This window comes from Pan troglodytes, chromosome 11, assembly GCF_028858775.2.
Source record: "Pan troglodytes isolate AG18354 chromosome 11, NHGRI_mPanTro3-v2.0_pri, whole genome shotgun sequence".
Taxonomy (NCBI): domain Eukaryota; kingdom Metazoa; phylum Chordata; class Mammalia; order Primates; family Hominidae; genus Pan; species Pan troglodytes.
The window spans coordinates 30,071,661-30,098,202 of record NC_072409.2 but is presented as its reverse complement, the minus strand read 5'-3'; the positions used below and the strand labels follow the sequence as shown (position 1 = coordinate 30,098,202).

The following is a 26,542-nucleotide window of genomic DNA, read 5'->3' as shown; positions in this document are numbered from 1 at the left end:
TGGAGCTATAGCAACAGAATTCCAAAATAAGAAAAAGAGATAAAAGACCAGAATTAATTGAACAAACATCAGTAGGTTGTAGGACAATTACAAGTGGCCTAACATAAGATTATTTCAGTCTTTAGTATAGAAGGAGGTGTAGAAACAATATCTAAAGATATAATGGCCAAAATTTGCTCATATATGATGAAAACTATAAACCCACACATTTCCAAAAATGTTTTTGAAACTTAAGCACAAAAAAAATGAAGAAAACAACAAGGTACACCATAAAATCAAACTACTTAAAACAAATGATAAAGACAAAACCTTATAAGCAGCTAGATCAAAATTACATGTTATATACAGAGGAATAATTATAAGGATACAGGGCTGATTTAATATTTTAAAATTCAACCAATGTGAATTCAACCAAAAATTCACATATATTGGTTTCCTAGGTTTGTCATAACAAGGTACCATAAATTAAGTAACTTAAAACAGAAATTTATTCTTTTACAATTCTGGAAGCTAGATATCCAAAATCAAAGTGTTTGCAAGGTTGATTTCTTCTGCAGGCTTAGAGGGAGAATCTGTTCCATGTGTCTCTCCTGGCTTCTGGTGGTTACCAGCAATCCTTGAAGTTCCTTGGTTTGTGGCAGCATAACCTTTACTCTCTGCCTCTGTTTTTACATGGTATTGTCCCCTCTATGTCTCTGTCTCTGTTATTCTCTTCTTATAAGGACACCAGTAATTCAATTAGGGCCCACCATATTCTTGTATGACCTCAGCTTATCTTAACTAATTACATCTGCAAAGACCTTATTTCCAAATGAGGTTTCTGGTAGACATGAATTTTGAGGGGACACTATTCAACCCAGTACAATATGGCAAAAGATCAAATTGGATGTCTGCCTAACACTATATATAAATATCAACTTTAGTCATGTTAAGAATTTGTATGTCAAAAATGAAATTTTCAAATACTTTGTAACAAATATAAATGAATATAATTTAGACTTTGGAATAGGAAATGATTTCTTAAGCAAGACACAACTTTGGCTATTCAACCTAGTATGCCATATTAATAGACTGAAAAAGAACCTACACAATCATCTCAATAGACGTAAGGGGAAAAAATATTTGAAAATATTCCAAAATCCATTTCTGCAAAACTCGCAACTAACTAGAACAGAAAGATCTTCTTCAACCTGATAAAGGGCACAGGTAACATCATACTTTGTGGTGAAAGTGAATACTCTTCCCCTAAGATCAGGAGCAAGGCAAAGATATCTCTTCCCTGTCATGCTTCTATTCAACATTGCTTTGTATCTTCCTCCTCTATACCACAAAATACCTTCAAAATTGCTGGTGAGCTCAGAGCTGGGGCCAAGCCCTCACCTTGCTGCTGGACTCAAGAATATCCAGCTACTTCCTCCATCACCCTGGAATGTGTGATACACTACAAAGCCCCCTCAGTTCCTGCCACCTAGGCATTGTTACTCCACTTCTCATTTGTTGGCTTGAACACCAGATATCACGAGTTCTGTAGTTTCCAGATTTAATCCTGGGAAGCAAAGTAGTGTATCTTTCTGCTCTGGGATTCCCAACAAATTATCTGGAAATTATGAAAATCAGGTATTCAATGAACCATCCTCACTGCCTTCCCAAAAATAATTCAGGCAAAAAAATAAGACGCTGGATCACTTCTCATGATTCCACCAGCAACCAAGGTAGTTTTTCCTTCTCTAATTCTTTTTCTATCTCCTGGTCAAATATTTGTTTCTTTTTGGACATAAAAGTCTCACTCTTCGCATTTTGTATATATTTAATATAAATTTAATGTTTTGAATCCTCCAGGATTTAGCTCGTCATATTTTAAGTCAACTTGGGAGGAAAACAAACAATAATGTGACATTTCTTTTCTCACTTCAGCACCTAGCTCTTGCAATTGAAAGGTACAATTTTCAAGACATGGCTCTGCTATTGATCCACAAATGTCACATCAGAGTCTAAAGATTAATAATTTGATGACTTATTGTCTCTGGATTGCTCCTACATTTTTTGGCAATGCATATAGAAAACTACTGCTGCTGACTGGCTGGTACCTGAAGGGTAGGTCCTACAGAAGATGAAAAATGCATAATTAATAACAAAATATTCGCCTGCTCCAATTACTTAAGGTGATGGAAGCAATACTGGAAGCAATAATAGTTTTTAAATTGGAAAAGATTATTATTAATGCTAAAACATTCTTAAAGCCACCCAAGAACAATGCATTTGTCTTCATAAATTACAAATACTCATATATTACACATATTCACACAAATAATATGGAGTGAAACTTATGAGATAGATAATTACATGTATTGTATAGGTAAAATACATATATAAGGGAGGAATTGTAAAGATTTTCAGCAACTCAATCCTTCTTTGTAAAATAGTCTGGTTCTCTGAAGGCCGACTTGAGTGAATTAGCAAAGTTGGCTAGTATCTAATTTGAGGCACCAGAAAATGTCATTCAGATGTGTTAGAAAATGAGAACAAATGACGAAAACATTGTTTTATAGTATGGTAAAATAACCCAGTTGAAAACATTCTCCAGGAGGTGGAACTTAACGTGTCTCCACTGCTTGAGCATGGGTTGTGCTAAATGGTTTGCTTTTAAAGAGTAGAGATTATAAAGAGTGAGGAAGTAATTTACAGTAAAGGAACCTGACAAATACTACCTTGTTTAGGTGATCAAGGTTAACATCATAAGTGATAGCATGTTGATTGCAGGTACCCTTGATATGATCTAATGGGAATGGCATTTCACTTCTATTCTCTTCTTCCCTAAAACCCATAAGCCAATCTAACGATGAGAAAAACATCAGATTAAACCCAAATGAGAGACATTCTACCTGACCAGTACTTCTCAAAACTGTCAAAGTAATCGAAACCAAGGAAAATCTGAGAAATTGTCACAGACCAGAGGAGACTAAGGAGGCATGGCAATGAAGTGCAGTGCAGAGTCCTGGATGGGATTCAGGACAGAACAAAGTCATTAGGGAAAAGCTAGTGAAATACAAATAAAGAGTAGGATTTAATTACTAGTAATGTACTAATGGTTAATAGGAATGTACCAATGTTGGTTTCTTAACTGTGATAAGTATGCTATCATGATGTATAATGTTAACAATTGAGGAAACAGAATGAGAAGTATATATCAGGTTGGTGCAAAAGTAATTACAGTTTTCGTCGTTGAAAGTAATGGCAAAAACTAATTACTTTTGCACCAACCTTTGTAACTTTTACAATCTTTATAACTACAGAAAAGTTACAAAGATGGTACACAGATTTCCTTCTCTATGCACCATCTTTGTCACTTTTCGGTAAACCTAAGACTATTCTGTATACTTTTTAATTTATTAAAAAACAAATTCCCCTAATTCTTGTTGAAATCTGCTCAGTGATATAATCAACTTACAAAAAACCAATTTCCACATGAGATAAATGGGCTAGTGAAAAGTCACAAGTTCAAATCCATCATGGGACCTTACCATTTGAGTGACCTTAAAACTTTATAAGCCACCATTTTCTCCCATATAAAACAGGGTTAGCAATACTCATCCTGTCTACCTACTTCAGAAGACAGGAAAAAAAACAATTATATATTAAGTATCAACAATGTGTCAGAGAGCTTAAATGTCTGTATATCTTAATCCTCACAACAATCTTGTAACATAGGTAACCTTGTAACATATAGGTAACATGGACCTATAAATCTATTTTTCAGATGTAAGAAGCTCAAACAGCCTGTGTAAATTGACTTAGGTCATATTATTAGTAAGGGTTAAAGTCAGATTTTGAACACAAGTTCCTCCAAACTGCCTCATATGCACCATAAACATAAATGTTTTGTAAACTGGCAACTATACACACTTACCTTAACACTACACACAAGACAAATGTCTGAGAGCCCAGGTGAGTACCCAAGTACAGTCAAAAAGGGCCTCTCACCACTTGTAATTACTGAAAGAAGAGCCACTCAGGCAAGGGGTACTCGAGCAGCCTTTTGAAGCACCAAGAGCCTGCACATCCCACGAGCTCTCATTTTCCTCTTTCTAGGTCTTGGGGGCTGCCCTGGGGAATTCTTAGCCTGCCTTTTGGCAGCTCCACAAACCTTCCTTCTGCCAGAGTGCTTTGTACCAGGGCTGTCCAAGGTAGAAGCCTGAGAGGCTTACCAGTAATGCTACGTGATAACAGTGTATCAAATTCATATTGCCACTTCTGCCAAATGAATTTAATTAAGCAGAAAAATGGGTTACTGAAATGAAATACACATGTGCTCTCTAAAGTCATGCGTGCCTTTGGGTATTTGGAAAATACCCTAAATGCATGTTATTACAGGAATCATGTTAACAGCCAGAAAGCAAGCTTTAGATCCTCAGTATTTATTTGGAAATATGTGAGCATCTTGGAATCTCAGTGTTAATGTGTCAGTTTATCTTCAGGAGATAAACAGCATTTTGTGCCAGGCCAAGGCACAATCTCCCCACTCACTAATCAAAATACAATATATTTTGCTGGTTTAAAGTTTCAGCTTTTCTTGCAAATTCAGACAAAGCTCTCCAAAGATCTAGGCAACTAAGAGAATTGTTGTTACTATTCTCACTCTTAATAAGGACATTAATTGCCTTTAAACACAAGTACTTGTGATGGATTCATTAAAAATCATGAATAGTTTAACCCAGAGGACTATTAAAGATCATCTAACTCAATCCCTTCCTTTTATAAATGAGGAAACTGAAGCCCAGAAGGATGACTAGCCAGGAATGGCCCAAGGAGTTCATGGCAAGGCTGAGCTCATAACTCAAGCTCCAGGCTGGTGGCACACAGCTCATGCAGGTATTCCATCTTGAACAGGGAGATTCTTTAGACTACTTTTGTTCCAAAGAATCTGTGATACATACATAACCAAGTCTCACTTAAAAGTCATGCATCCAATGGTGGGGAATGAATAAACTGAATCTAACTGGGGGAAACGTCCTGTATATCCAGAATGAGAACCATTTTAATTTTAAAAGGAGAAATAGATTGTTTCTCCAAAAATATCAATGTCATAAAAGACAAAGAAGGGCTGATAATTATTCCTGACAAAAGGAGACTGCTATTGACTGAATGTTTATATCCTCACCAAATTCATAGGTTGAAATTCCAACTGCAATGTGATATTATCAGAATGTGAGGCCTTTGGAAGGTGATTAGGTCACAAGGGCAGAGCCCTATGAATGAGATTAGTGTCCTTATTAAAAAAGACCTCAGATGAGAGAGGAGAAACTACCAACAAAGTAAACAGACAACCTACAGAATGGGAGAAAATTTTCACAAACTATGCATCTGACAAAGGTCTAATATCCAGCATCTATAAGGAACTTAAAGAAATTTACAAGAAAAACAAAACATATAAAAGTGAGTAAAGGACATGAACAGACACTTTTCAAAATAAGACATACAAGTGGCCAATAATCATACGAAAAACAGCTCAACATCACTGGTTATTAGAGAAATGCAAATCAAAACCACGATGAGATACCATTTAACACCAGTCAGAACGGCTACTATTAAAAAGTCAGAAAAACATGCAGATACTGGTGAGGTCGTGGAGAAAAAGGAATGCTTACACAGTCTTGGTGGGAGTATAAATTGGTTCAGCCATTGTGGAAGACAGTGTAGTGATTCCTCAAAGACCTAAAGACAATTCAACCTAGTAATTCCCTTACTGGGTGTATACCCAAAGGAATAGAAATCATTCTATTATAAAGACACATGCACCTCTATGTTCACTGAAGCACTATTCACAATAGCAAAGACATGGAATTAGCCTAAATGTCCATCAACGGTAGATTGGATAAAGAAAGTGTGATACATATACACCACGGAATACTATGCAGCCACAAAAAGAATGAGATCATATCCTTTGCAGGGACATGGATGGAGCTGGAGGCCATTATCCTTAGCAATCTAACGCAGGAACAGAAAACCAAAAACTGCATATTCTAACCTGTAAGTGGGAGCTAAATGATGAGAATACATGGACACATAGAGGGGAACAACATACACTGGGACCTATTAGAGGGTGGAGGTTGGGAGGAAAGAGAGGGTCAAAAAAAATAACTAACGGGTACTAGGCTTAATACCTGGGTGATTGTATTGGTCTGTCCTCATGCTTCCAATAAAGACATACCGGAGACAGGGTAATTTATAAAGGAAGGAGGTTTAATTGGCTCACAGTTTCACATGACTGGGGAGGCCTCACCATCATGGTGGAAGGCAAAGGAGGAGCAAAGCCATGTCTTACATGGCAGCAGGCAAGATAGCATGTGCAGGGGAACTCCCCTTTATAAAACCATCAGATCTCATAAGACTTATTTACTATCACAAAAACAGCACAGGAAAGACCCACCTCCATGATTCAGTTACATCCCGCCCTGTCCCTCCCAAGACATGTGGGAATTATGGGAGCTAAAATTCAAGATAAGATTTGTGTGCGAATACAGCCAAAGTGTATCAGTGATGAGATAATCTGTACAACAAACCCCCATGATGCAAGTTTACCTATGTAACAAACCTGCACTTTTACCCCTAAACTTAAAAGTTAAAAAAAAAAAAAAATCTGAGGGAGTTCCCTTGCCCTTTCCAACACATGAAGACTCAAGAAGAAGGCATCAGCTACAAACCAGGAGACAAACCCTCTCCAAACACCAAATCTGCTGGCACCTTGATCATGGACTTTATAGCCTTCAGAACTGTGGAAAATAAGTTTCTGCAATTTATAAGCCTCCCAGGCTATGGTATTCTGGTAGAGCAGCCTGAATGAGCTATAAGAAACTTAACCAGCATTACAACTAAATACATAACTAGGTGAGATGGTGCTAGAGGAGGAAGTGTTATAATGACATTATTGGGTCAACCGATAATTGGAATATAGACCATAAATCGGATAAAAGTACTGTTGTCACTATTACATTTATTGAGGTTGATAACTGTACCTAGGAAATTGACACCGAAATATTTAGGGGTAAATAAATATGGCATGCAACATACTCTTAATTTTGTCAGAAAAAATAGAAAGAAAACAATTAAATAGAGCAACATGTTAACACTAGATGAAACTGGATATAGAGTAGAAGGGTGTTCTTTGCTCTATTTTTGTAACTTTTCTCTGTAAGTCTGACATTATTCCAAATAAAACGTTTTTTAGAAAAACAAGCCATGCAAATGATTACCAACAGCACCACAAAATTACAACCACCCACTATTCAAGAGCAAAGAAGGGCATTTAAAGAACATCTCCAAAAATATAGTCTTTTAAAGTCATGGCATCCTTTATGCATATTTACCACAAAACCAAACTTTCAGTAAGTACAAGCAATGAGTAGGGTCACCCCAGAAGGCCTTCCAGCTTGGTGTTTGTGCCTTGATTTTGGGCTGGCTCAATGCCCTATGGGCCTGCTGTCATTCATCAGTTTTGTTATGATCTTTCATAATGAAGAAAAGAAATATAATAACTTGCTGTTATCTTAAAAGTTGCAATGAGAAAACTGATACCTCTTTAATGGAGCCAAATAATTAACTCACATATGTTCTCTTTAAAAAAAACTACAAAAACTGTAGGTTACATTCTTGAATATGAACAGGAACATGGTCACATCAGGCCACTCTGAGGGACCTCATTCTAATGAGGAAAGACAATAACCATTTCCCTCATGGCTCGAACAATGAGGTTCATGACAGTTTTATTTACACAGTCTTATTTACTCAGGCCCAGAATAGCAATGCCTGCTCATCCCAGGGAAAGCAAATCCTTTTCTCTGAATTTGCCATTTGATTCTGGGCACTGCCTGTCAGCTGTATGTTTCACGAGTCTATGCCAATACAGATTGTACACAGAGGGCAATTTGCACACAAATCATGTGGCAGTTGTGCTCCCCATGGATAAAAACAAATTCTGGTCACCACTTCATATCTGTGGGTGTTTGCAGAACATGTTAATTGACATTTTCTGCTGATGAAAGCGTAGCTTTACTATTATAAATCATTTGTAGATAAATTTATACCAGTAGGTATTGCCCAGTATGTTTGGAGTTCTTGACATGTGCTCTGTTCTGGAGTTGGAACTAAGCCCAAAGTCTGGATCCTGCCCTCAGGGAGTTTGTAATTGAGTTGGAATCACAGGAGCACACAAGGCCACTATAGGAAGCCACAAGTCATGCACTATAGTGCTCAGGAGGCTCTATGCACAAAGCAAAAGTTGTTTAGTGTAATAACCCTGACACAGAAGGCACCTGCACAGCAATTTCCAACATATTGATTAGCCAGCTATGAACTGCAACCCAAATGTGCCATGCTCTCTCGACGGCTTTGTACATACTATTCCTTCTGCCTAGAACATTCTCTGCCATCCTACCCTCATCACTCAATATCCCCCTTTTCCACCACCAAAATTCCTCCCTTTCTTTGGCTAACTCACAGTTTCTTGCTTGGATGTTATGACTCCTGAAAAGTTATTCTTGACCCTTTTCTCCTTGGTCTAGGTTAGAGGTCCTTCCTGTTTTCTCCCTCTGGGCCAGGCAATGACCTATTATAACCTTTATCACATCGCATAGCAAGGTGGTTATAAGGCAGAGGGGAGGTGGGGAGGGACCTAGAGTCAGGCTGCCTGGGATCAAATCCTGTAACTGCCACCTACAGGCTTTGAGGCCTAAGTCAGTTTAGTTGAGTTCCATAACCCCTCTGTATCTCCTGTGGTTTATTATTTCATTTAGTCTCAAGCCAATCCTCCAAGGGATACTGCCCTCACTTCACAGATGAAGAAACTGAGTCTCAGAGAGGTTACAAAACTGACTCAATGTAACCTACCCAGGGAGGACAGATTCAAAGTCAAGTCTAGAGGATATGAAAGACACCAGTTTTAAGCACCATGCCGAACTTTCTCCATCAAGTGATTCTAAAAATTCTGCTTATCACCAAGGAGTCTGGGCAGGCATTGGGTCTGCCTTTCTGAAAGAGGCCACGAAGAAGTGTCAAAAGACTGTGCTGTGTTCAAAAGTTTGACAGAAATTTTCAACTCTGTCAAAACCCCTTCCCTGAATGTGCCTTCCAAGGAGTGAACTTCAAGTTGACAATTCTAAGAAACTCTTTGGGAGCCATTAGTTGAGCTTTGACCCCACATTTAGTGACACAATATCCAACTGTTTTTCATTTCTATTTTTACTTTTACTAGGAGTAGGAGAGTGTACTGGTTCATTTTCACACTGCTGATAAAGACATACCTGAGACTGGGTAATTTATAAAGAAAAAGAAGTTTAATGGACTCACAGTTCCACATGGCTGGGGAGGCCTCACAGTCATGATGGAAGGTGAAAGGCACATCCTACATGGCAGCAGGCAAGACAGAAAATGAAAGCCAAGCCAAAGGGGAAATCCCTTATAAAACCATCAGATCTTACGAGACTAATTCCATACCGCGAGAACAGTATGGGGGAAACCACCCCTATGATTCAATTATCTCCCACGGGGTCTCTCCCACAACTCATGGGAATTATGGGAGCTGCAATTCAAGATGAGATTTGGGTGGGGAGACAGCCAAACCATATCACAGAGAGAAAGAAATGAATTATGCTCGCTCAAGTGGGCCCGGACACCCCTTCCAGCAGGAGCTTGGAATATGTTCCCCCTTTCCTAGAGAACAGAAAGGATGACAGTTACACAGAAATCCATGGGGAGGTGGTTTATAGTTGAAATAAGAGGCAGTAAAGCACAGAGCATAAAATTATGGGTTTTGGAGTCAAATCTAGGTTTGTCTTGACCCAGCCACTTTCTAGCTGTGTAAGCTTAAAAAGTTATTCAAATTTTTTCTACCACTAGATCCAGAGTGAAGCTAAGTCCTCCAAGTCAAATGGGTGTGTTAGCCAGGTATCAAGGAAGAGGAGGAGAGAGCGCAGCAAGGATGAAGGAGAAGCGTGTGCTAAGATGCGGTGTACCGTCCATCTAGTCACACCTCTGAACAGTGCTGGAAGAATGCCATGCCTGCCTATCATGATGACACCCACTTCTATTTCAAAAGTTGACCCCAAATCCTTCTCTGGTAAACAAACTGCTGTAACTTCATCTCTACTATTTGTTTAGAGGTTTTGAGTACTAAATTTTGATGGTGAGGTTAAATTATCCTTTAAAAATAGTTTCAAGATGACTTTACTTGTGCAGCAACTGAAAGGGAAGAGTTGTTTTAGTGTTGTAAGCTTTCTAATAAATTAAGGTCTTCTTTTAAAAGACTTTCTTCTATCCATAATCTATCTCCAGAGATCTAAATCTTAATAATATTGATTTTCTATATTTGTGGAATCATTGTTACTCACTGCTGAGGAAAAGAGAAGCAATGCAAATGCCTTGGTTGGTTTGGCCAAATAATCTCATTTTCTGAAATTTGGTTAGTAGGTCTTATAGGACCAACACATTGCTCAGTACCCAATCGGCAATGGTCATGAGAGAGGGACTATAAAGTGAAGCTTCCGGGAATGGAGTCAAATAAATGGTGGGCATGGACCAATGGGAGAGCATTGCTAAGGAGGAACTTATTGAGATATACCTGAAGGCCACTGGCAGACAGAATTCAAGCGTTGAATCCCTGCTCAATTGCTATGGTATTGACCCGGCTCCTGAATGTGACGGGAGCCTTTGAGTAGCTGGCACATTCCCCTAAGCCTGTGTCAGTGTCTTTAGTAAAAGTGTCACTTGATACTCCCGGGAAGGTAGGTAAGATGGGGCAATTTGATAAATTCTGACTTGATCTATTCTCCCACAGCATCCATTGAGTAAGTAAAAGTAATAACCTGAGTAGCAAAGCATTTTATTTTTCCTTAATTGCCTATATATTAGCACCAACAAGGTTACAGCATGTACAGTGCCAATAAGCATTGATATGGTTTGGCTCTGTGTCTCCACCCAAATCTCATATCAAATTGTAATCTTCAGTGTTGGAGGAAGGGCCTGGTGGAAGGTGATTGGATCACGAGGGCGGATTTCTCTCTTGCTGTTATGACAGTGAGTGAGTTCTCATGAGACTTGGTTGTTTAAAAGTGTCTAGCACATCCCCCTTTGCTCTTTCTCTCCTGCTCAGCCATGTGAATATGTATCTGCTTCCCCTTCACCTTCTTCCATGATTATAAGTTTCCTGAGGCCTCCCCACCCATGCTCCCTGTACAGCCTGTGGAACTGTGAGTCAATTAAACCTATTTTATTTATAAATCACCCAGTCTCAGGATCCTTATAGCAATGCAAGTACCAACTAATACAAGCATGGAAACATTTTCCTTCTTTTTCATTGTGATATAGCAATTTGTTGTGTAAGATATTTTAAATTATTAGGTAACCAGCCAAATTCCCAAATATTGCTGAGACAACCCTTTTTCTATTCTTTAATACATACATCCTTGCACAATTTCCTGTCACTTTTCTACCTCAAGTTGTCCCTACAAAAAGTTTCATCAAGATCAATGCACATAGTTTCAAGTATCTGTCAAGTGTCTATTGACTTGGGCTCACTTTTGAAATGATTTGTCTTTTCTGACCACATCATGTTAATGCATAATTGTCAAAGTGTTTCTCACACAGGCTCAGCTCTGAGCTTAGAAGCTCTGGACTCTGCCTTGCTTATGAGCTACAGCACTAGCACCTTTCAAGGACAAGGCCAGGGATGTTGCATGGCCTATATTTTGAGTCAGACCCACGCAGATACAGTTTTGAATTTGACAACAATATTTTTTTCAGAGACAACTTTATTTCTCATGGCAAAAGGAGTAGCCACAATTTCATGTTGGTCTGTATCTGTTGGTTCGCCATGCCCACTCCTCCAAGTCTCGTGAGAGTGACAGAGAGAGGCCTTGGGCATGCCTGAGCATGCTATGGGTTGCATTATAGGAAGGCAACACTGAAATTAAAGGATTCACTGCTTTTATAGTCAGTGGAAGCAAGCCTGTGCCTTGTCTGGGGTAAAATGCTGTGCTAGTTCATTTGTGTTGCTATAAAGGAATACCTGAGGCGACATAATTTATTTTTTTTTAAAGGTTTATCTGGCTCATAGTTCTGCAGGTCGTACAAAAAGCATGGCACTAGTATCTGCTTCTGGTAAGGGCCTCAGGAAGCTTCCATTCATGGTGGAACATGAAGGGGATGTGCAGAGATCACATGGCTAGAAAGGAAGCAAGTTTCAAGGGTGCCACACTCTTTTTAACAACCAGTTCTTGGGGGAAGTTTTATGGAAACTAGAGCAAGAACTCCCTCTTTGCTATGAGGATGGCACCAAGCCATTTAGGAGAGATCTGCCCCACAACCCAAATACCTCCTAATAGGCTCCACCTAAAGTATTGGGGATCAAATTTCAACATGAGGTTTGAGGGGACATCCATTCTCAAGATTTATGACTGCACACACGACTCGAAGAAATGGCCCAGGTAAAGAGTGGTCAGGCCCTTGCATTGTTGACATGCCCAGTAAAAATATATAGGGAGACTCAGGGACATGGTAGATTGCTTCTGCCAGCACCAGAGGTCTTGATGCTTTCTTGTCCTCTTTAACTCCAATTTCACTCCTTCACTCTCTATTGAAACCATTCTCACACAGATGTCTTGATGCCTTCCTGTCCTCTTTAACTCCGATTTCATTCCTTCACTCTCTGTTGAAACCATTCTCACACAGATTTCTTCTAGCTGTTTCTCTGTTTTTTGTTTTTTTGTTTTTGTTGTTGTTGTTTTTTAAATTTCAATAGTTTTTGGGGAACCGGTAGTGTTTACTTACATGGATAAGTTATTTAGTAGTGATTTCTGAGATTTTGCTGCACCCATCACCGAAGCAGTGTACCCTGTACCCAACGTGTAGTCTTTTATCTCTCACCCCCTCCCATCCTTACTCCATTGTTATCAGTCTTATGCCTTTGCACGCTCATAGCTTAGCTCCCACTTATAAGGGAGAACATACAATGTTTGCTTTTCCATTCCTGAGTTATTTCACTTAGAATAATTGTCTCCAACTCAGTTCAGGTTGTGGTGAATGCCATTATTTCATTTCTTTTTATGACTGAAGGAGTATTCCGAGCACTCCATAGTATATATACACCACATTTTCTTTATCCACTCATCGGATGATGGGCATTTAGCCTGGTTTTATATTTTTTGCAATTGCAAATTGTGCTGCTAGAAACATGTGTGTGCAAGTGTCTTTTTCATATAATGATTTATTTTCCTCTGGGTAGGTATTGAGTAGTAGGATTGCTGGATCAAATGGTAGTTCTACTTTTAGCTCTTTAAGGAGTCTCCACACTGTTTTTCATAGTAATTTTACTAGTTTACATTCCCACCAGCAGTGTAAAAGTGTTCCCTTTTCACCACATCCAAACCAACATCTTTTTTTTTTTTTTTTTTCATTTTTAAATTATGGCCATTCTTGTAGGAGTAAGGTAGTATTGCACTGTGGGTTTGATTTGCATTTCCCTCATAATTAGTGATGTTTAGCATTTTTTCATATGTTTGTTAGCCATTTGTGTATCTTATTTTGAGAATTGTATATTCAAGTCCTTAGCCCACTTTTTGATGGGATTATTTGTTTTTTCCTTGCTGATTCATTTGCATTTCTTGTAGATTCTGGATATTAGTCCTTCGTCAGATGCACAGTTTGCAAAGATTTTCTCCCACTCTGTAGGTTGTCTGTTTACTCTGCTATTTCTTTTGCAGTGCAAAAGCATTTTTGTTTAATCAAGTCCCATCTATTTTCATTGTTTTTGTTGCATTTGCTTTTGGATTCTTGGTCCTGAAGTCTTTGCCTAAGTCAATGTCTAGAAGAGATTTTCTGATGTTATCTTGTAAAATTTTTATGGTGCTAGGTCTTAGATTTAAGTCCTTGATCCATCATAAGTTGATTTTTGTATAAGGTGAAAGATGAGGATCCAGTCGCATCTTTCTACATCTGGCTTGCAAATTCTCCCAGTACCATTTGTTAAATAGGGCGTCCTTTCCCCACTATATGTTTTTGTTTGCTTTGCTGATGATCAGTTGGCTCTAAGTATTTGGCTTTACTTCTGGGTTCGCTATTCTGTTCCATTGGTCCACACGCCTGTATATACGCCAGTACCATGCTGCTTGGCTGACTATAGTGTTATAGTATAGTTTGAAGTCGGGTAATGTGATGCCTCCAGATTTGTCCTTTTTGCTTAGTCTGGCTTTGACTATGTGGTTTTTGGTTCCATATGAATTTTAGCATAGTTTTTTTCTAGTTCTCTGAAGAATGATAACCGTATTTTGATAAGAATTGCACTGAATTTTATAGATTGCTTTTGGCAGTATAGTCATTTTTTACAATATTGATTCTACCCATTCATGAGCATAGGATGTGTTTCCATTTGTTTGTGTTGTCTATGATTTTTTTCCAGCAATGTTTTGCAGTCTTCTTTGTAGAGATCTTTCACCTCCTTGGTTAGGTATATTTCTAAGTATTGTGTTGTGTTGCGTTGTGTTGTATTGTATTTATTTATTTCCAAATCTGCTATAAAAGGGGTTGAGTTCTTGATTTGATTCTCAACTTGGTCACTGTTGGTGTACATCAATGCTACTGATTTGTGTACATTGATTTTGTGTCCTGAAACTTTACTGAATTCATTTATCAGATCTAAGAGCTTTTTAGATGAGTCTTTCAGGTTTTTCTAGGTATACAATCATATCATCAGTGAACAGTGACAGTTTTACTTCCTCTTTACTGATTTGGATGCCCTTTATTTTTTTCTCTTGTCTGATTGTTTTGGCTAGGACTTCCAGTACTATGCTGAATAGAAGTGGTAAAAGTGGGAATCTTTTTCTTGTTCCAGTTCTCAAGAGGAATGCTTTCAACTTTCCCCCATTCAGTATAATGTTGGCTGTGGGTTTGTCATAGATGGCTTTTATTACCTTAAGGTATGTCCCCTCTATGCCAATTTTTTAATCATAAAGGGATGCTGGATTTTGTCAAATGCTTTTCCTGTATCTATTGAGATGATCATGTGATTTTTGGTTTCAATTATGTTTATGTGGTGTATCACATTTGTTGACTTGCGTATGTTAAACCATCCCTGCATCCGTGATATGAAACCCACTTGGTCATGGTGGATTATCTTTTCGATACACTGTTGGATTCAGTAAGCTAGTATTTTGTTGAGAATTTTTGCATCTATGTTCATCAGGGATACTGGTTTGCAGTTTTCTTTTTTTGTTATGTCCTTTCATGGTTTTGGTATTAGGATGATACTGGCTTCATAAAATGATTTAGGGAGGATCCCCTCTTTATCTTTTGGAATAGTTTCAGTAGGATACCAATTCTTCCTTGAATGTCTGATAGAATTCAGCTGTGAATCCATCTGGTCCTAAACTTAGTTTTGTTGGCATTTTTTTTTATTAGTGTTTCAGTCTTGCTGCGTGTTATTAGTCTGCTCAGAGTTTCTATTTCCTTTTGGTTTAATCTAGGAGTGTTGTATATTTCCAGGAATTTAGCCATCTCCTTTAGGTTTTCTAGTTTGTGCTCATAAAGGTGTTCATAGTAGCCTTGAATGATCTTTTGTGTTTCTGTAGTGTCGGTTGTAGTATCTGTCATTTCATTTCTAACTGAACTTATTCAGATCTTCTCTCTTCTTGGTTAATCTTGCTAATGATCTATCTATTTTGCTTATCTTTTCAAAGAATCAGCTTTTTGTTTTATCTTTTGTATTTTTTGTTTGTTTGTTTCAATTTCATTTAGTTCTGCTTTGGTCTTTGTTATTTCTTTTCTTCTGCTGGGTTTGGGTTTGGTTTGTTCTTGTTTCTCTACTTCCTTGAGGTGTGAGCTTAGATTGTCTATAGGTGCTCTTTCAGGCTTTTCGATGTAGGCATTTCATGCTATGAACTCTCCTCTTAGTTCCACTTTTGCTGTATCCCAGAGGTTTTGATACATTTTGTCACTATAATCATTCAGTTCAAAAAATGTTCTAATATTCATCTTGATTTTATTGTTGATCTAAAGATCATTCAGAAGTAGATTATTTAATTTCCATGTATTTGTGTAGTTTTGAGGGTTCCTTTTGCAGTTAATTTTCAATTTTATTCCACTGTGGCCTGAGAGAGTACTTGATATGATTTTGATTTTAAAAATTTATTGGGGCTTGTTTTGTGACCTATCGTATAGTCTATCTTGAAGAATGTGCCATGTGCCCATGAAAAGAATGTATATTCTGTAATTGTTGTGTAGAATGTTCTGTAAATATCTGTTAAGTCCATTTGTTCTAGGGTATAGTTTAAGTCCATTGTTTCTTTGTTGACTTTCTGTCTGGATGACCTGTCTAGTGCTATCAGTGGAGTATTAAAGTTCTCCACTACTACTGTGTTGTCTCCTGTCTCATTTCTTAGGTCTAGTAGTAATTGTTTTAAAAATTTGGGAGCTCCAATGTTAGGTGCATATATATTTAGGATTGTGCTATTTTGCTGTTGGACTAATTCTTTTATCATTATATAATGTCCCTCTTTGTCTTTTTTAACTGTTGTTGCTTTAAAGTCTGTTTTGTCTGATACAAAAATAGCTACTTCTGCTTGCTTTTGGTTTCCATTTGCATGGAATATCTTTTTCCATCCCTTTACCTTAAGTTTATGTGAGTAGTTATGTGTTAGGTGAGTCTCCTGAAGAAAGCAGATACTTGGTTGGTGGATTTTTATCCATTCTGCCATTCAGTATATTCTAAGTGGAGCATTTAGGCCATTTACATGATACATTAGTATTGAGATATGAGCTACTGTTCTATTCATTTAGTTGTTGCCTGAAGACCTTGTGGGTTTTGCTTTTTTTTTTTTTATTATGTTATTGTTTATAGGCCCTGTGAGATTTATGCTTTAAGGAGGTTCTATTTTGGTGTATATTTTGAGGAACCATTTCAAGATTTAGACTCCTTTTAGCAGTTCTTGTAGTGCTGGCTTGGTAGTGGTGAGTTCTCTCAGCATTTGTTTGTCTGAAAAAGACTTTATCACTCCTTCACTTATGAAGCTTAGTTTCGCTGGATACAAAATTCTCAGCTAATAATTATTTTGTTTAAGGACATCAAAGATAGGACCCCAATACCTTCTGGCTTGTAGGGTTTCTGCTGAGAAATCTGCTGTTAATTTGATAGGTTTTCCTTTATAGGTTACTTGATGCTTTTGCTTCATAGCTCTTAAGATTCTTTACTTTGTCTTGATTTAGATAACCTAATTACCATGTGCCTAGGTGATGATGATCTTTTTGTGATGAATTCCCAGGTATTCTTTGGGCTTCTTGTATTTGGATGTCTAGATCTCCAGCAAAGCCAGGGAAGCTTTTCTCGATTATTCCCTCAAAGAATTTTTCCAAACTTTTAGATTTCTCTTCTTCCTCAGGAACACCAGTTATTCTTATGTTTGGTGGTTTAGCATAATCCCAAACTTCTTGGAGGCTTTATTTTTTTTAAATTGTTTTTTCTTTGTCTTTGTTGGATTGGGTTAATTTGAAAGCCTTGTCTTTAAGCTCTGAAGTTCTTTCTTCTACTTGAGTCTATTGTTGATATTTTCTTGCATATTTTGCATTTCTTTAAGTGTGTTTTTCATTTCCAGAAGTTGTAATTGTCTTTTCATTATAATATCTCTTTCTCTGGAGACGTTTTAATGCATATCTTGAATTTTTTTTTAATTTAAGTTGTTTTTCATCTTTCTCTGGTATCTCCCTAAGTAGCTTAATAATCAACCTTCTGAATTCTTTAACTGGCAATTCAGAGATTTCTTCTTGGTTTGGATCCATTCCTGGAGAGCTAGTGTTATCTTTTAGGGGCGTTATAGAAACTTGTTTAGTCATATTGCTAGAATTACTTTTCTGGTCCCTTCTCATTTGGGTAGACTGTTTCAGTAGAAAGATCTAGAACTCAAGGGCTGCTGTTCAGATTATTTTGTCCCACGGGGTGATCCCTTGATGTGGTGCTCTTCTGCTTCCCGTAGGGATGGGGCTTCCTGAGAGCCAGACTGCAGTGACTGTTATTGCTCTTCTGGGTCTAGCCACTCAATGAGGCTAGCAGGCTCTGGGCTGGTACTGGGGAATGTCTGCAAAGAGTCCTGTAATGTGGTTTGTCTTCAGGTCTTCCAGCCATGGATACCAGCACCTGCTCCAGTGGAGGTGGCAGGGGCATCAAGTGGACTCTGTGGGAGTCCTTGGTTGTAGTTTTGTTTAGCGTGCTGTTTTTCTCGAATGCTGGTTATGCTAGCAGTGATGCTGTCACAAGGACAGACTCAGGACCTCTGGTTAGCCAGGGTGGTGCAGGTGGTGGAATTAGCTGTGATTTTCTCTTCTTTAGAGCAGGGTTGGTCTGGTATGAGTTGCTTTAATGGCTTAAGTTGGTTGGCCTCCAGCCAGGAGGTGGCACTTTCAAGACAGCACCAGCTGCAGTAGTAGAAGGGGCATATACACTTGCCCTACATTGGCCAGGATAAGTACTCGGGTTTCTCAGGTGATCGGTGGGGCCATAGAGCTCTCAAGAGCTTATGTCTTTTGTCTTTGGCTACCAGGGCAGGCAGAGAAAAACCATCAGGTGGGGGCAGAATTAGGTGGGTCTGAGCTCACACGATCCTTGGGCAGGGCTTGCTGTGGCTACTGTGGGGAATAGGGGTGGTTCTCAGGACAATACAGTTATGTTCTCAGGGTGATTTTGGCTGCCTCTGCTGCATCATACAGGTCACCAGGGAACTAGGGGAAAGCTGGCAGTGATAGGCCTCACCCAGCTCTCATGCAGCAAGGCCAGTCTCACTCCCTCCATGCCTCACTAACAGCACCAAGTTTACATCCAGGCAGCTGGGGAGCAGGGCTGAGATCTTGCCCCAGGCTACAAGTCTTCCTGTTGAGAAAGCAAGCATGACTCTAAGACCTCACCCCTCACCCCCACCCCTCCACCCACAACCTTGGCTGCAGCTTCTGCACTCATATCCGCACTTCCTATTTGTGCCCCCATTTCCCCTCTCCCCACTGCTGCATTCTGCTCAGAAAAATTTGTGCTCAGTCAAAATTATTACAAAAATTCCACTGGAAGCTTTCTTCACCCCATGTCCCCTCCTGAATTCCACTAGCTGCCTTTCCCCAAGGACCTCTGGTGAGATAAAGCCAGGAATGGCTTTTCTGGACTCAAGCTGGAGATCGGGAGTGCCTATAGGGCTCTTCCCACTGCTTCTTCTACGTTTATATTTCACCCAGCTCCTTAAATCCTTTTCAACTCCAGGTATGGTTAAATCCTTCTCCCATGACCTGGATTTGCAGGTTCCCCAGTGGTAATGAGTGTTCAGAGGCAGACCTTTCCCCCCATCTCACACTTTGAGAACTCACAGTTTTTCAGCTGTCTCATGGAGATTGCACTGGCAAGCCACTTTTTTCAAAGGGTCTGTGAATTCTTTTGGTTTTTCTGGTATGTTCCTGAGGTAGTTCTTGGAGCAAAAATTCACAATGTGAGTCTCCACACACTGTTCAGTTCATCCAAGTGGGAGCTGCACTTTAGTCCTGTCTCCTCTCTGCCAATTTTTCCTAAATATTCCAAAGTACTCCAATTTGACAAGAAGTTTTATAGTCATTTTCATGAGACACCTGTAAAGGAAAAAGAGGCAGAAAAGTAATTTTATTCATAGATATATTTTTAGGTTAATAAAATTTGTTTATACCTTTTATCCTCCTCATCATGAACTGTTAGGACACAGAAATTGTGCTTAGAGATACACAGAACTTGTATTCATAACACTATTTACATTTTTATTGTAAAAGCAGTAACAATAAGGAAATTTTAAAGGAGAAAAAGTATCTCTAATCCCAACACGACATCAAAACAATTTATTTTTACTATATCCCTCATCCTATCTTAGTTTATATAATTGCAATCATAGAACACATAAATTTTTATAATCTGCTGTTTCACTTAATTCTGAGTTGTAAACATTTTCCAAGTTGATATATAATTTTTATTTTTATTGCATTTTTGGTACAAATCGACAATTTTTCTGGCTGCAGAGTTCATCAAATACTGCAACATAGTCCTCCAGTAATTTAAATACTTGTTTGTTTTCAATTTTGTGTTATTTCAAAAAAGCTGCTGTAGATATCATGTAAATATATTTATTTTCTTAAAATAAATGCCCAGAACTAAGATTTGTTACATAAAGGTAAGAACATTTTGTGGCCTTTGACCCAAACCATTTATTGGCAGCTCTGGATCAGCCCTTACTGTAAGCTTTGCCAGTTCTCCTCTCCTCAATCTGAGGCATGACTTCTTTGGGCTCCTAAAGTCCTGCTGGCTCTCCTGCTCCCTATCCACTCCCAGGCCCAGCCCAGGCAAATGAAGAATGCTGACCAGCAAATCCCAGTCAACTTCATACTTCATTACTTTATCTCTGCCCTTCTTCCTTTCAAAAGAAATGCCACTTCTTGTTATGAGTGGGGTGTGTATGAGCCTCAGTTGTTTGGGGTATGCTTTTAAAAATTCATAACCATGGCTACCTAACAAGTTATCTAAACTATGGGTGTGAGTGATGTACCCACTGGGCTAATGTTACTCCACTCATATTGAACAGGGCTTGGTGGAGAGCAAAAAAGAGAAATATGGGAAAGTTCTTTCTAAATAGCAATGGTACATGCAGAAAATGGAATTACTATGATGTGCCTTTGAATTTCCCTGTATGTATGTGGTATCTTGAAAAATATATATTTAGCCTTTGTCCCAGATTCATAACACAGAGCTCCTAAAACCCTAGAAATTTCCTGAGTTATAAGATTAATAGGCATTTCTTTTTTTTTATTCATAAAAAAGCCCATTAGACCATACTGAAGTTTATGCTAATGAGGTGACTCTTGGTGGGCCCCTAGATAGCATCAGGATGGGGACTGGGCACTGGGAAGACCATGCCATGACCAGGGGGCTGGAACTGCAGCCCCACTCACTGGCCTCCTGGAAGGGGAGAGAGGACTGGAGAATGAGTGCAATCACCAGCTGCCAATGGTTTAATCAATCATGCCTACATTAAAAAAAACTCTAAGTAACAGGGTTGAGGGAGATTCCAGTGCTGGGAGGGTGGAACACCCAGAGAGGTCATGGAGGCTCCGACTTCCTGAGTTATGTTGATGAAAAGAGTCAAACTCTATAAAACATTTCAAGAGATTTATTCTGAGCCAAATATGAGTGACCAATGGCCTGTGACATAGCTCTCAGGAGAGTCTGAGAACATGATGCCCAAAGCAGTCAGGGCATAGTCATAGCTTTATACATTTTAGGGAGATATGAGACATCATGACATCAATCAATACATGTAAGACACATTGGTTCAGTCTAGAAAGGTGGGACAACTTAAAGGCAGGGGGCCTTCCGGGTTATAAGTAGATTGAAAATTTTTCTGTTTGGCAATTGGTTAAAACAGTTATTTTCAACAGAAAGGAATGTCCGAGTTACTCTAAGTGGTTGTGGAGATCAAAGTCTTATCATGCAGATGAAGCCTCCAGGTAGCAGGCTTCAGAGAGAATAGGTTGTAAATGTTTCTTATCAGACATAAGGTCTGTGTTGATGTCAAATGCTGGTTGACTTTTCCTGAACTCCAAAAAGGAGGATGGGATAATGAAACGTGCCTGACCACCTCTTCCCATCATGGCCTGAACCAGTTTTTCAGGTTAACTTTGGAGTGCCCTGGCCGATAGGAAGGGTTCATTTAGATGGTTGGGGAGCCTTAGAATTTTATTTTTGTTTTACAGCTGTTTGGCTGTTCCTAAGTTTTATCCTTTATAATAAACACTAACAGCAAATAAAGTGCTTTCCCGTGTTCTATTACTTGTAAAAGTGAATTATTGAACCTGAGGGGATCTTAAAAACACCAAAATATGCAGTCCACTAGGCAGAAGTGGGAGTGTCCTGGAAACCCCATTTCCATCTGGCATCTGAAAGGGGAGCAGTCTTGTGGGACCAAGCGCTTTGATTTGTGGGATCTGACACTAACTTCAGGTAGAGTAGTGTTGAAAAACATGCCACATATTTGGTCCTAAGGGAAAGAATCTCTCAACATGTTATTCCATTTTCTAAATTCCTTGCAATCCTAGGCAATTTTCCCCAGGCTGGTATTTGTTGAAAGTAGTTTTCCATTACAACTTTGATAAAAAAGAAATTCCATAATCATTCCAAAAAAACTGGCTTAGTAATGTAGAGCAGTTCTTCTCAAACTTACATGTGCATATGACTTATTTGGAGGATCTTGTTATAATGCAGATTCTGCAAAGCCCTTACTACTCAAAGCATGACCCATGGATCAGCAGCATCAGCATCGTGTGGGAGAATCTCTGTCCTAGACCTACTCAACCAGAGTCTTCCTCTTAACAAGATCCCAAGGTGATTCATATGCATAGCAAAGTTTGGGAAAATCCGGTCTGAGCCTTAGTTTTGTTGTCCCTAAATGCTTTCCACCTGGAACACAGTACATATGCAATGAGTAGAAGCTACTATAGAAATTGCTCCAGGTTCAGTGCTCAGATTAAGATGAGCATTACTTATAAGCGAACAAAAAGTAACTGTTCGTGGGTTTGAGGTTTATGATCAGGTACAGGGATGGACTGTAAACTTGGTGCTCTGTGTAGGCTCTGCAGATGCAGCACAGGAGGACTCAAACTGCAAAGGTAGCTGCTTGGCTCTAGGGAAGAAGGGATATCCAGGAAGTTCTATTAAGCCAAACATAAAGAATATCCTTCTTAGGAGCACCCTCAGAACGTATTAGGTGAAATGGGGCTGCAGCCATAATGCCTGAGACATCAGCTTATAATCTCGGTCTCCAGGAAGGTACAGCTGGGCAGAGGCTGGCTTGAGCCTCAGGTTTGTCCCTCCAGAACGGGCCCTACACCCAGGAGCTGGCCAGTGTCAAGCATATGCTCGCCACTCAACCTCTCTCAGCCACAGCTCAGGACTTCCAGAAGCAACTGTCTCATCATGACCCCCTCTTTATTTTCATTACGATAATCTTTTCAGCAAAATACTTCTTCAGAGTTAAATCTAAAAAGTAAATGGCACAGTTAACTGTAATCTCAGGCTTTAGGACTCTAGCCTTAGTCTAACCACTTATGCACACAACTTGGGCCATGCAACCATAGGCTTAGCTTCACAAAATAATTGGAGACCCATCCAGATTTGAGGCAAGGGGGATTTAAGCAGGTCCTGCTCAAAAACAGGAAACATCAAATATCCTTTGTCCTTTCCAAGCTCTGATTTTGCTACGATCTGAATGTTTGTGTCTGTACAAAATTCATATGTTGAAATCCTAACATCCAAGGGTATGGTATTAAGAGGTGGAGATTTTTGGGAGGCAACTAATACCTTCTGAATAGGATTAGTGCCCTTATAAAATAGGTCCAAGGGAGCTCATTAGCCCCTTCCACCACGTGAGACCACAGTGAGAAAACACCATCTATGAACCCAAAAGTGGGCCCTCACCAGACATAGAACTGCCAGTGCCCTGATCTTAGACTTCCCAGGCTCCAGAACCGTGAGACATAAATTCCTGTTGTTTACAAGCCACCCAGTCTACTCTGTTATCCCTGCCTGAACAGACTAAGAGACTTTTGAATCTGTTGTGATGTTGGAGTTAATGAAACATGGTTGCAAATGCTTGCTCTGCCTATTTCTAACTGTTTATCCTGTGGAAAGTTCCTTCACCATTTTATAACTTGTTTGTAAAAACAAGGACAACAATAGTTATTCCAAAAGACTATTGGAAGAGTTAAAGAGAAAGCATAATTAGAGTAGTAGCTAACACTTATTCAGGGTATAAAATGAGCCAAGTTCTGTACACAGCTCTTTACACTGATTCATCCATTCATTTGGTGCATATTCATTGAATGCCTACCACGTACTGGGCCTAGTTTTCTGGGGTCTAGAATAATAATAACAATAGTTAGCATTATGAAGTGTTTACTATGTGACAGGCACATTCTAAACAAGTTGTTTCTAAACAGTTCACATTTCTAACAGGTTAAATTTTCACAGTTGCTCATGTGAATTATTTTGTTTAATCGTCACAATTATCTAATGAAGTAATATTTTCCCCATTTTTACAAATGAGGAAACTGAGGTATAAATGTAAGTAATTTGTGCAAAGTCACCCTGCTAGTCTATGGGGTCCCCAGAGATCAGACTGTAAAATATTGGGCTATACTGTGTGATATTTGAGGTTGAACTCTAAGAAATTGCCAATATCCCACCACTTTTGACCTATACAAACAATTTTATGTTTTTCCTAATATTTTTAAGGAGAATTTGTAGAGCCTGAGACATAAGCAGCCTGCAGTGAAACATCTTTTACCTTCTGTTTTTTTGTTTTGTTTTGTTTTGCTTTGCTTTTTGCTTTGGACTGCCTTTCTGCCATATTCCCCAGACCCAATCTTGACTTCATGCCCTAAATCCTGTATCAGGCCTCTGTCTTGCTTTATGTCCTAGAGTTGTGTCCTGAGATAGGTTTCTACCTTCCTCCAGCCCATCAGACCTCTTGACTCAGCCCCCAGGGTTTAGAGTCCCTGCACCTTGCATTAATACTAAAACCATGGTAATACTAACATGAAAAACTAAAAAACACTGAGGGCTTACTCTATAGTGGGCCCTGTTCCAAGAATTTCACATGCATCTATACATTTAATCCTCTCAACAATTATGTCAGGTAACTACTATTGCTTTCCTCTCTTTACAGATAGAGAAAATGAAGTATTCAGAAGTTAGATGATTTGGCCAAATTTACTGCCTTCAGAGAGATCTTCCTTGTCCAGCTCTATTTCCAGACATCACCTGCTTCCAGATTCCCATCCACCAATGTGGACTTCCGTGTCTCTACGCACTAGCTGTTCCCATGCCCTCTTCCCATTGTTGCCTTACCCCTTCCATATATCACTCTGCTGGCCAGCGTGAGCATGCTTGAGAACCATCCCCAGCTCCTGCCTCACCCACTTGGCCAGTCTAGGGCACAGTCCAGACCCATCACCATCAAACTAGGCCTCAAGCAGTTACCCACACCTGCCCAGCCTTGTCCTAAGCAACTCCTCAGGACTTGGAGTTTTTATGGCTTTCACAGATGAAAGCTAACATGCAAAATGTTCAAAAGGCTTCAGGAAATAAAAGAGGTAAACAAACTATTAAAAAGACGACTCAACTGTGCACGTGCACCCTAAATAATTTATAGTACAATCGCTTCCTAGGGAAAACGAAAGCATTTTTAATCTTCCCATTCATCCTTTCATTCCAAAGAAATGTACTGAGGATCTACTCCATACCAGGCCCCAAACTAAGTAATGGCTGTCCTTTAGGAATTTCCAGCCAGGAGTAAGGAGGCAGAATAGTGAATAAAGCATTCCAACCTAGTGTGTTAGGTGCTTTAATAGGAAGGGACATCAAGTACCTGGAGGCCCAAGAGAAGAAGTAAATGACTTCACGGGGTGCCAAAGGGGATTTCTCCAGGGGCTGGGCCTTGAAGATGAAAAGGGGCCCACCAAGTAGGTAAGAGAGAAGAGCATTTTAGGCATTGGAGGGGAGGAACAGTCCAGGGAGAGGGAACAGTATGAGCTAGGGTGGGGAGGTGTGTGGGAGCCAGAGTGATCTAGGTAATATGGTGAGGTCAGAACCTACAACCAGCCAAGGGAGAGATGGAAAAGCCAGCAGGAGCCAGGGTGCAGTGGACTTTGTGCCACTAGCTGAGGAGCTTAACGATAATGGAGACAGGCTCTTTTTAAACAAGGCAGTGATATTGCCAGGTCTGGATTTGGGAAGGTAAATAGAAGGGAGGACATTGAAAGTCATTGGTATAGTCCATTTAGCAGGTGATGACATGACCACAGCCTGAATGGTGGCTCTGGCTGTGGGACAGGGGAGGGGACAGACAGGGAGGAGAACTCTAGAGACAGAATCCACAGGTTTCAGTATCCACAGGGCGGAGTATGATTAACAAGAAGAAATCTAGGAAGACTGTCTTTTTATGTCTTTAAATACTTCTCTATCTAAATGGGGATAATTTGATAAATTAATTATAATCACTGGAATAAAAGTCCATCAGATTAGCTACTGAACAGCCCTTTTATCCAGCTGTAGGATAGATCCCTATCTGTCTGAGAAGGGCAGATCATCATTTTCTCATAAAATCTCAGACTCAAGGGTTGAAAAAACTTCAAAAGGCTATTTCTTTGTAATCTCTATATTAGTTATCTATTGATGCATAATCATTTACTCCAAAACTTAATGAGTTAAAACAATAAATATTTATTATTATACTTCACAGTTTCTGTGGATCAGGTATTCAGGAGTAGCTTAGCTGGGTGTTTCTGGCTCAGAAAATTGCAGTCAGGATGTCATCCATGCTGCAGTCCTAGGAAGCTTGACTGGAGCTGCAGGGTCCACCTAGCAGATGGCTCACTCACACGTCTATTGGCTGGATGCCTCAGTTCCTTGCCACGTGTACTCAACACATGCAGGCTGACATCCAGAGCAGGTGTT

At 39.3% G+C, this 26,542-nt stretch overlaps 1 long non-coding RNA gene across 1 annotated transcript in view; it reads right to left on the bottom strand.

Annotated features, from left to right (window-relative positions):
- The window catches only part of LOC107976875 (uncharacterized), a 529,010-nt gene that overhangs the window by 44,670 nt on the left and 457,798 nt on the right, over positions 1-26,542 (bottom strand). Inside the window, exon 2 of the long non-coding RNA XR_001721162.2 lies at positions 19,384-19,638. This is a non-coding gene — a long non-coding RNA (uncharacterized LOC107976875). The remainder of the gene's footprint in view (positions 1-19,383; positions 19,639-26,542) is intronic.